The sequence below is a fragment of the Muntiacus reevesi genome, chromosome 3 (assembly GCF_963930625.1).
Source record: "Muntiacus reevesi chromosome 3, mMunRee1.1, whole genome shotgun sequence".
Lineage (NCBI taxonomy): Eukaryota > Metazoa > Chordata > Mammalia > Artiodactyla > Cervidae > Muntiacus > Muntiacus reevesi.
Genome location: NC_089251.1, coordinates 112,712,261 through 112,720,942, shown reverse-complemented (window position 1 = coordinate 112,720,942; position 8,682 = coordinate 112,712,261). Strand labels below are relative to the sequence as shown.

Sequence of the window (8,682 nt, the reverse complement as noted above, 5' to 3'; positions counted from 1 at the left end):
CATACACATATACCTGTTGTTGTTCAGTTGCCAAGTCGTGTCCGACTCTTTGTGATCCCATGGACTGCAGCATGCCAGGTTTCCCTATCCCTCACCATCTCTCAGAGTTTGCCCAAGTTCATGTCCATTAAATCGGTGGTGCCATCCAACCATTTCATCCTGTTGCTCTCTTCTCCTGCCTTCAGTCTTTCCCAGCATCATGAAATCGGCTCTTTGCATCGGGTGGCCAAAGAATTGGAGTTTCAGGCTCAGCATCAGTCCTTCCGATTAGTGTTCAAGGTTGATTTCCTTTAGGATTGACTGATTTGATTTCCTTGCTGTCCAAGGAGATCCATATATACATACATACATAAATAGATAACCAACAAAGACCGACGGTATAGCTATTTACAAAAAAGCTGTTAATTAAAACAAAAACAAAAAAACATGGACTCCTCGGGTGGTTCAGTGGAAGACTGTGCTTTCAATGCAGAGGGTCCGGGTTCAATTCCTGGTTGGGGAACTAGATCACACATGCTGCAACTAAGACCAAGTGCAATCAAATAAAAATAAATAAATTTAATTATTTTTTAGAAAAGCAAGATGGGAGCAGATGAGTGTGCAAAATATTTAAAAAAACATTTCTGGTAAGGAAAAACTATTTGTATCAATAAGTGCTGTTATGCCAACTTGAAATCAATGATTTTGGTGAGGAGGTGAAGTATGAGGTTTTGTCTTATTTTGTTCTTTAAAAACATACAATAAATTTCATGCACTTTGGTGTTCAGCTGTATGTGTCAAACACATATTCCTGTGTTTCCACTACCATAATAATCTAATTAAAAACTGTCCATCACCCCAAAATTTTCCTTTGTGCTGTCTTTTGTGGTCAACACCTTCTTCTCACCGAGCCTGTGGCATCTACTGATTTGTTTTCTGTTCCTATGATTTGGGTTTTCCAGAAAGGATTCTCTGAGGTGGGAAAATAGTGTGATTTGAATGTGATCGAGAAACTGATTCTATCTATAATGTGTACTCTTTTGTGCTATTCAATTTTTCCTTAAATGTACACATTACTATGCCTTAAAAATAACAACAAAATAAGATTTTTGTAAAAGAAAAAGCGAAGATCTCAGAAGGGGATGACAGAGGATGAGATGGTTGGATGGCATCACCGACTCAATGGATGTGAGTTTAAGTAAGCTCCGGGAGTTGGTGATGGACAGGGGAGCCTGGCCTGCTGCAGTCTGTATTGTCGCAAAGAGTTGGATACGACTGAGCGACTGAACTGAACTGAACCGAACTGAAGATCTCAGAAAGTTTTGGGGACCACTGAAAACCAGTTCCCTAACACAGTTTAAACTCCCCACTTCACCTTAGTTTCAGATCCTGAGATCTTTTCTTTCACAAACTGTGAAAGGCTCCCAAAGCCTGGTAGTCCTTTATGGGCTGAGAACCAAGTCCAATTAATTGGCAAAGAATTTACTGGGCCAGTCAGAGAACAATATGCAAAAACACGAAGACTGTAAAACTTCCTCACCCTTGCTTTGGACTTTGCAGAATTGAGGCTGTGGATGTTGCTGCCCCCTGCCGGCCACATCTCTCAACAGCAGGTTCATGGAAATAACTCATAGGATCCCAGTTCAATTAAGACCTCGGTGAGGCTCTGGATTAGAGAAATGGGACTTATAATAAATTTTACTCTTTGCTGGTCAGACCACTATTCTGCCACAAATATAAGCTGGTAATTATTGTTGTTCAGTCACTAAATCTTGTCCGACTTTTTGCGACCCACTGGCATGCCAGGCTTCCTTGTCTTTTTCACTGTCTCCCAGAGTTTTCTCAAACTCATGTCCATTGAGTTGGTGATGCCATCCAGTTGTCTCATCCTCTGTTGTCCCATTCTCCTGCTTCCCTCAATCTTTCAAAGTATCAGGGTCTTTTCCAATGAGTCTGCTCTTCACATCAGGTGGCCAAATTTATAGGAGCTTCAGCTTCAGCATCAGTCCTTCCAATGAATATTCAGGGTTGATTTCCTTTAGGACTGACTGATTTGATCTCCCTACTGTCCATTATATCTACTACTATGGGCAAGAATCCATTAGAAGAAATGGAGTAGCCCTCATAGTCAACAAAAGCATCTGAAATGTAGTACTTGGGTGCAATCTCAAAGATGACAGAATGATCTCGGTTCGTTTCCAAGGCAAACCATTCAATATCTCAGTAACTGAAGTCTATGCCCCAATCACTAATGTTGAAGAAGCTGAAGTTGAAAGATTCTGTGAAGACCTACAAGATCTTTAGGAACTGACACCAAAAATAAAGATGTCCTTTTCATCACAGGGGACTGGAATGCAAAAGTAGGAAGTCAAGAGCTACTTGGAGTAACAGGCAAGTTTGACCTTGGAGTACAAAATGAAGCAGGGCAAAAACTAACAAGAGTTTTGCCAAGAGAATGCACTGGTCATAGAAAACACCCTCTTCTGACAACACAAGAGATGACTCTACACATGGACATCCTCAGATGGTCAATACCAAAATCAGATTGATTATATTCTTTGCAGCCAAAGATGGAGAAGCTCTATACAGTCAGCAAAAACAAGACCAGGAGCTGACTGTGGCTCAGATCATAAACTCCTTATTGCCATATCAGACTTATATTGAAGAAAGTAGGGAAAACAACTAGACCATTCAGGTATGACCTAAATCAGATCCCTTATGATTATACAGTGGAAGTGAGAAATAGATTCAAGGGATTAGATCTGATAGACAGAGTGCCTGAAGAACTTTGGAGGTTTGTGACATTGTTCAGGAGGTGGTGATCAAAACCATCCCCAAGAAAAAGAAAGGCAAAAGGGTTGTCTGAGGAGGCCTTAAAAATAGCTGAGAAAAGAAGAGAAGCTAAAGGCAAAGGAAAAAAGGAAAGATATACCCATCTGAGTGCAGAGTTCCAAAGAATAGCAAGGAGAGATGAGAAAGCCTTCCTCAGTGATCAATGCAAAGAAATAGAGGAAAACAACAGAATGGGAAAGACTAGAGATCTCTTCAAGAAAATCAGAGATACCAAGGGAACAGTTCATGCAAAGATAGACACAATAAAGGACAGAAATGGTATGGACCTAACAGAAGCAGAAGCTCTTAAGAAGAGGTGGCAAGAATACACAGAAGAACTATACAAAAAAGATCTTCATGACCCAGATAACAATGATGGTGTTATTGTTATTGTCACCTAGAGCCAGACATCTGACTTCTTGGATTGCAAAGTCAAATGGGCTTTAGCAAGCATAACTGTAAGCAAAGCTAGGGGAGGTGATGGAATTCCAGCTGAGCTATTTCAAATCCTAAGCGATGATGCTGTTAAAGTGCTGCACTCAATATGCCAGCAAATTTGAAAAACTCAGCAGTGGCCACAGGACTGGAAAATGTCAGTTTTCATTCCAATCCCAAAGAATGTTCAAACTGTCACACAGTTGCACTCATTTCACGTACTAACTAAGTAATGCTCAAAATTCTCCAAGCTGGGCTTCAACATTATGTGAACTGAGAACTTCCAGATGTTCAAGCTAGATTTAGAAAAAGCAGAGGAACCAGAGATCAAATTACTAACATCTGTTGGCTCATTGAAAAAGCAAGAGAATTCCAGAAAAATATCTACTTCTGCTTTATTGACTACACTAACGTCTTTGACTGTGTGGATCACAACAAACTGTGGAAAATTCTTAAAGAGATGGGAATACCAGACCACCTGATCTGCCTCCTGAGAAACCTGTATGCAGGTCAGGAAGCAGCAGTTAGAACTGGACGTGGAACAACAGGTTGGTTCAAAATTGGGAAAGGAGTACGTCAAGGCTGTATATTGTCACCTTGCTTATTTAACTTAGATGCGGAGTACCTCATGTGAAATGCCAGGTTGGATGAAGCACAGGCTGGAATCAAGATTGCCAGGAGAAGTATCAATAACCTCAGATATGCAAATGACACCACCCTTATGGCAGAAAGTGAAGTGGAACTAAGGAGCCTCCTGATGAAAGTGAAAGAGGAGAGTGAAAAAGCTGGCTTAAAACTCAACAGTCAAAAAATGAATATCATGGCATCCATTCCCATCACTTTATGGCAAATAGATTGGGAAACAATGGAAACAGTGAGAGACTTTCTTTTCTGGGGCTCCAAAATCACTGTAGATGGTGACTGCAGCCATGAAATTATAAGATGCTCTCTCCCTGGAAGAAAAGTTATGACCAACCTAAACAGAGTATTAAAAAGCAGAGACATCTCTTTGCCGACAAAGGTCCATCTAGTCAAAACTATCATTTTTCCAGTAGTCATGTATGGATGTGAGAGTTGAACCATAAAGAAGGCTGAGCACTGAAGAATTGATGCTTTTGAGCTATGGTATTGGAAAAGACTCTTGAGAGTCCTTTGGACAGCAAGGAGATCAAACCTGTCAGTCTAAAGGAAATCAACCCTGAATATTCATTGGAAGGACTGATGCTGAAACTGAAGCTCCAATACTTTGGCCACCTGATGCAAAGAGCCAGCTCATGAGAAAAGACCCTGATGCTGGGAAAGATTGAAGGCGGGAGGAGAAGGGGATGACAGAGAATGAGATTGTTGGATGGTATCAGTGATTCAATGGACATGAGTCTGAGTAAGCTCTGGGAAATGGTGAAGGACAGGGAAGCCTGGCGTGCTGCAGTCCATGGGGATGCAAAGAGTTGGACACGACTGGGCAACTGAACAACAACAACAAAGTACAATGGCTGGCACATAGCACGCAACCAATATTAGTAGTTGTTAGGCAGATCTTCAGGCTTCCCACATGGTATTAGTGGTAAAGAACATGCCTGCCAATGCACAAGACCCCAGAAACAGGGGTTCGATCCCTTGGTCAGGAAGATCCTCTGGAGGAGGGCATGGCAAGTCCACTCCAGTATTCTTGCCTGGAGAACCCCATTGACAGAGGAGCCTGGCGGGCTACAGTCCAGGGGTCACAAAGAGTCAGACATGACTGAAGCAGCCAAGAACACATGCGGGCCAGCCTTCAGAAGCCTCTCCCGTTCTAAACTGACAGATTGTCTTTGACACACAGCTGTGCAGTGAAAAGACTTCTGACACTTGGCTCCGCCGCTTATGATCTTGAGCAAACGTATCTTAACCTCTTTGAACTCTTATTGATCTCACAAGTGGTTTCGGAAGTTACATGACATCATCTATGCAAAGCACCAACCACAGTGCCTGGCATGCAGTGAACACTTAATAAACAGAGTGATAATTAACACAGGAAGAGTTACCAAGTACAGCCAAAGGTTGAACAACTCTTGTTGCAAACAGGCAGATCACAGGCCGTCACTATCCTATATATATTTGGGGCTGGCCCTCAGTGTTTTACAATTTTTAAGTTACTTGCCAGCATTAGAAACAGAAATTTCACATATAAGTCCAGATTCTTCTGTTTTTTAATGTGACGCTCTGACTAGGTGTCACACCAGATCTAGAAGGAAGATGGCATATAGCAGTTGTTGTTTGGTCGTTCGGTCATGTTCGACTCTTTGCGACCCCATGGACTTCCTGTCTTCCAGTCTTCCCTGTCCTTCACCATCTCCATATAGCATATAGCAGAGAAACCTAATTTGTTGCAAAGGAGCCAAGTAATCCCTGAAGTAAGTGTTAGTTGCCCAGTTGTGTCTGACTCCGAGACCCCATGGACTGTAGCCTGCCAGGCTCCTTTGTCCATGGAAACCCTGAAGAAGTGATGTTCAAGCTGAGACATGAAAGTCGAGTAGGGGTTAACCTGATAAAGAGGGTGGAGATGATGTTCCCACCTAAGGAACTGGCAGGTCTAAAGACCCTGATTCAGGGACACCAGTGCCCCCAGGACACTTCGGCGAAGGCTGGCTGGAGCAGAGGAGGGGAAGGTGGGAAGATGAGACTCCAGTTGACACCTTATGGATTTTGGACTTCATCGTGGGGTTGAATGTAGTTCAAGGCTGGAAGCTGGCCGGTAGCCAACTGGTGTAACAAACTGATGGGGCTAGACAGGGTTGGAATGGATTAGGGTCAAAGGTCAAGACTGAGCAGATGAGAAAGCAGAGCAGTATGAGGAGCCCCATCTAGAAACTCTGGGCAGACACAGGACAGCCTGTCAGTGTGGTCTTGCAAAGGACAGACTTTACAGGGATCAAGCTAAGCTGGACACCAGGGTGAATTTCTCATGTTCACTTTCAAAGTGAAAAAAATGAGGAAAATAAAGATTTGGACAAGGACATGTAAAACAAACAAGATATAGAACTAGATTCACAACACCTGCCTCTAACTTGCTGCTTATCTCGCTGTATTAATTTTCTCAAGGTGAATAATCTCAGTACCAACACTGTGTTGTTGATAATAATATAGGCCCTTTATCAAGAGCTTGCTAAATGGTAGGCTCTGTGTTTATGTGCATTATCATTCTCATTATTTCATTTAGTTAACAGCTATAGTCCACCCAAAATCGTATGTACCAGGGGAATGTTGGGCACTGGAGACGCAGGAATGAATGAGACAGACACATCCCTATCCTCTGGGGGTTCACCATCCGGAAAGGAGGTGAGTAGTTGAGGTAATTACAAAGGGTAATTGGCAGGCATTGTAGGGAGAGTGTAACAGTGAACCTGTCCTACCACGGGCAGCTGGGAAGGCTTTCTGGAAAAAGTGACAGGTGAGCTGAAAAGGCAGGAGTGAAACTCAGAGGAAGATTGTTCCAGGAAAAGAGAACAGTACATGGAAGTCACTATTCTCGCCATAACCTGATGAGACAAGTGCTGTGGTTATCCCCTTTTCACAGATGAAGAAGCTGTGGTTAGAACTGAGGTTCTAGGAGAGATGAAGTAACTGACCCGCTAGACGATGCTGGAGCCAGGGTATAAGCCTGGATCTGCCTGGACCAAGACTCATTCTCTTTGCTGCTGAACTGGATAGGTCTCTTAGTCGGTCTGTTCCTTCTAAGGGTCATGTGAGGGATGTGGAATATTAACTGAGGTGCCTGCGATGCAAGAAGTTGAAATCATGGCTTACAAACTATGCAAGCATGTCTGTGTCAGGGTTGGCTGTCTGTTTGGGAATGACAGCTATTCCGTGACACATCTCCTGTGCTAACATCTGAATGGATGTTCAGTTCAGCTGAATATGATTCAACAGTCATTTATTGAGTGCCGACTATGTGCTAGGAAGGGTGCCAGGCACTGTCAGAATTACAGAGATGATGAGAAAAGTGCCCAGGTACTAGGTTAAAGATCATGTTTGATGGTTAGTTGCCAAGTCATGCCCTACTCTTTTACACCTAGTTGGCAGTAGCACCCAGGTTTTCCAGATAGTCATTATTTTTTCTCTTGTTTGAGGAGACTTCTTCTCATTGGCTGCCTTCTGCTTTTGTTGCATGATCTCAGAGTCCCGCTGCTTCCTCTGAGAAGTAGTCAGGCTATCCTCTTTTCTTCTTCCCTTACTAATTTCCTGGGATTTCTTCATGTTTTTCTGGTGGGCAAGTTCTCGTTGATTTCCACGGGCCATGATGACAACCGGACCGAGCCTGAAAGAGAGCGACTCGGAAAAGCAACGACCGCCCAGCACGCTCAGCCGCGGTCCCCACGCGTTGATCTGGAAGACCGAGCCCCCGCTGGCCCCCGCCGGGATACGCCTGTGCTCTCATATCCTACTCTTTTATGATCCCATGTTAATCACTACCAAACTTAAAAAGTTAAACAACAAAGCCATAAATAGCCCTGGCAGTTAGAAACCATAGGTAATATCATAATAGCTACCAAGTTTTGAGACCTTAATGAAAATAAAACTGATCATGAAATCATAGCTAAAAACTAAAAGCCCATTCTGTGAGATTAGGTTGAGGGGTGTGCATGTATTATCTCCTTTAATCCATGTTCATTCTATAAAGCTAATATCATAGTGTCAGTGGTGCTAATATGGTCCATTTTATAGATGAAGAAACTGAGCTTCAGAGGTTTTTGCCTGAGATTGCAGGGCTTCCCAGATGGTGCACTGATAAAGACTCTGCCTGCTAATGCAAGAGACACAAGAGATAAGAGTTCAACCCCTGGGTCAGGAGGATCCCCTGGAGAAGGAAATGACAACCCACGCCAGTAATCTTGCCTGGAAAATTACATGGACAGAGGAGCATGGCAGACTACAGTCCATGGTGTTGCAAAGAGCTAGTAAATAGAAGAACTATAATTCAAACCCAGGTGCCTGACTCCAAAACTTGGACTCTAGAGCATTGCACCACACCATCTTTGCAGGAAGAGTCAGTTTGTGAAAACCCAGGGGAATGTATGATCTGCATTTAGCCAGGCACACATCCAGACAGAAGAAATAAATGTCAGTGCTTTAAAAACTCTCCAGGGGAGTAAAGAAACAGGGGAAAAAAATAAAACAAGATGTCTAATCATTTAAACACTAGTTAATCCCTAAATGGAGAAGGCAATGACAATCCACTCTAGTATTCTTGCCTGGAGAATCCCAGGGATGGAGGAGCCTGGTGGGCTGCCATCTATGGGGTAGCAAAGAGTCAGACACGACTGAAGTGACTTAGTAGCAGCAGCAGCAGCAGTAATCTCCAGATGGAGAGCCCACCTCAAATATTTATACTATTCTTTTTATCACTTAATTCTACTTAAACTGGCCTCTAGAAGTATCTTTAAATTTAATTAGTAG

The 8,682-nt window shown here is 43.0% G+C and overlaps 1 pseudogene; it reads right to left on the bottom strand.

Annotated features, from left to right (window-relative positions):
- LOC136164088 (small EDRK-rich factor 1 pseudogene) overlaps positions 1 to 7,527 on the bottom strand; it is a 17,311-nt pseudogene extending 9,784 nt beyond the window's left edge.
- Positions 7,528 to 8,682: the final 1,155 nt, after the last annotated feature.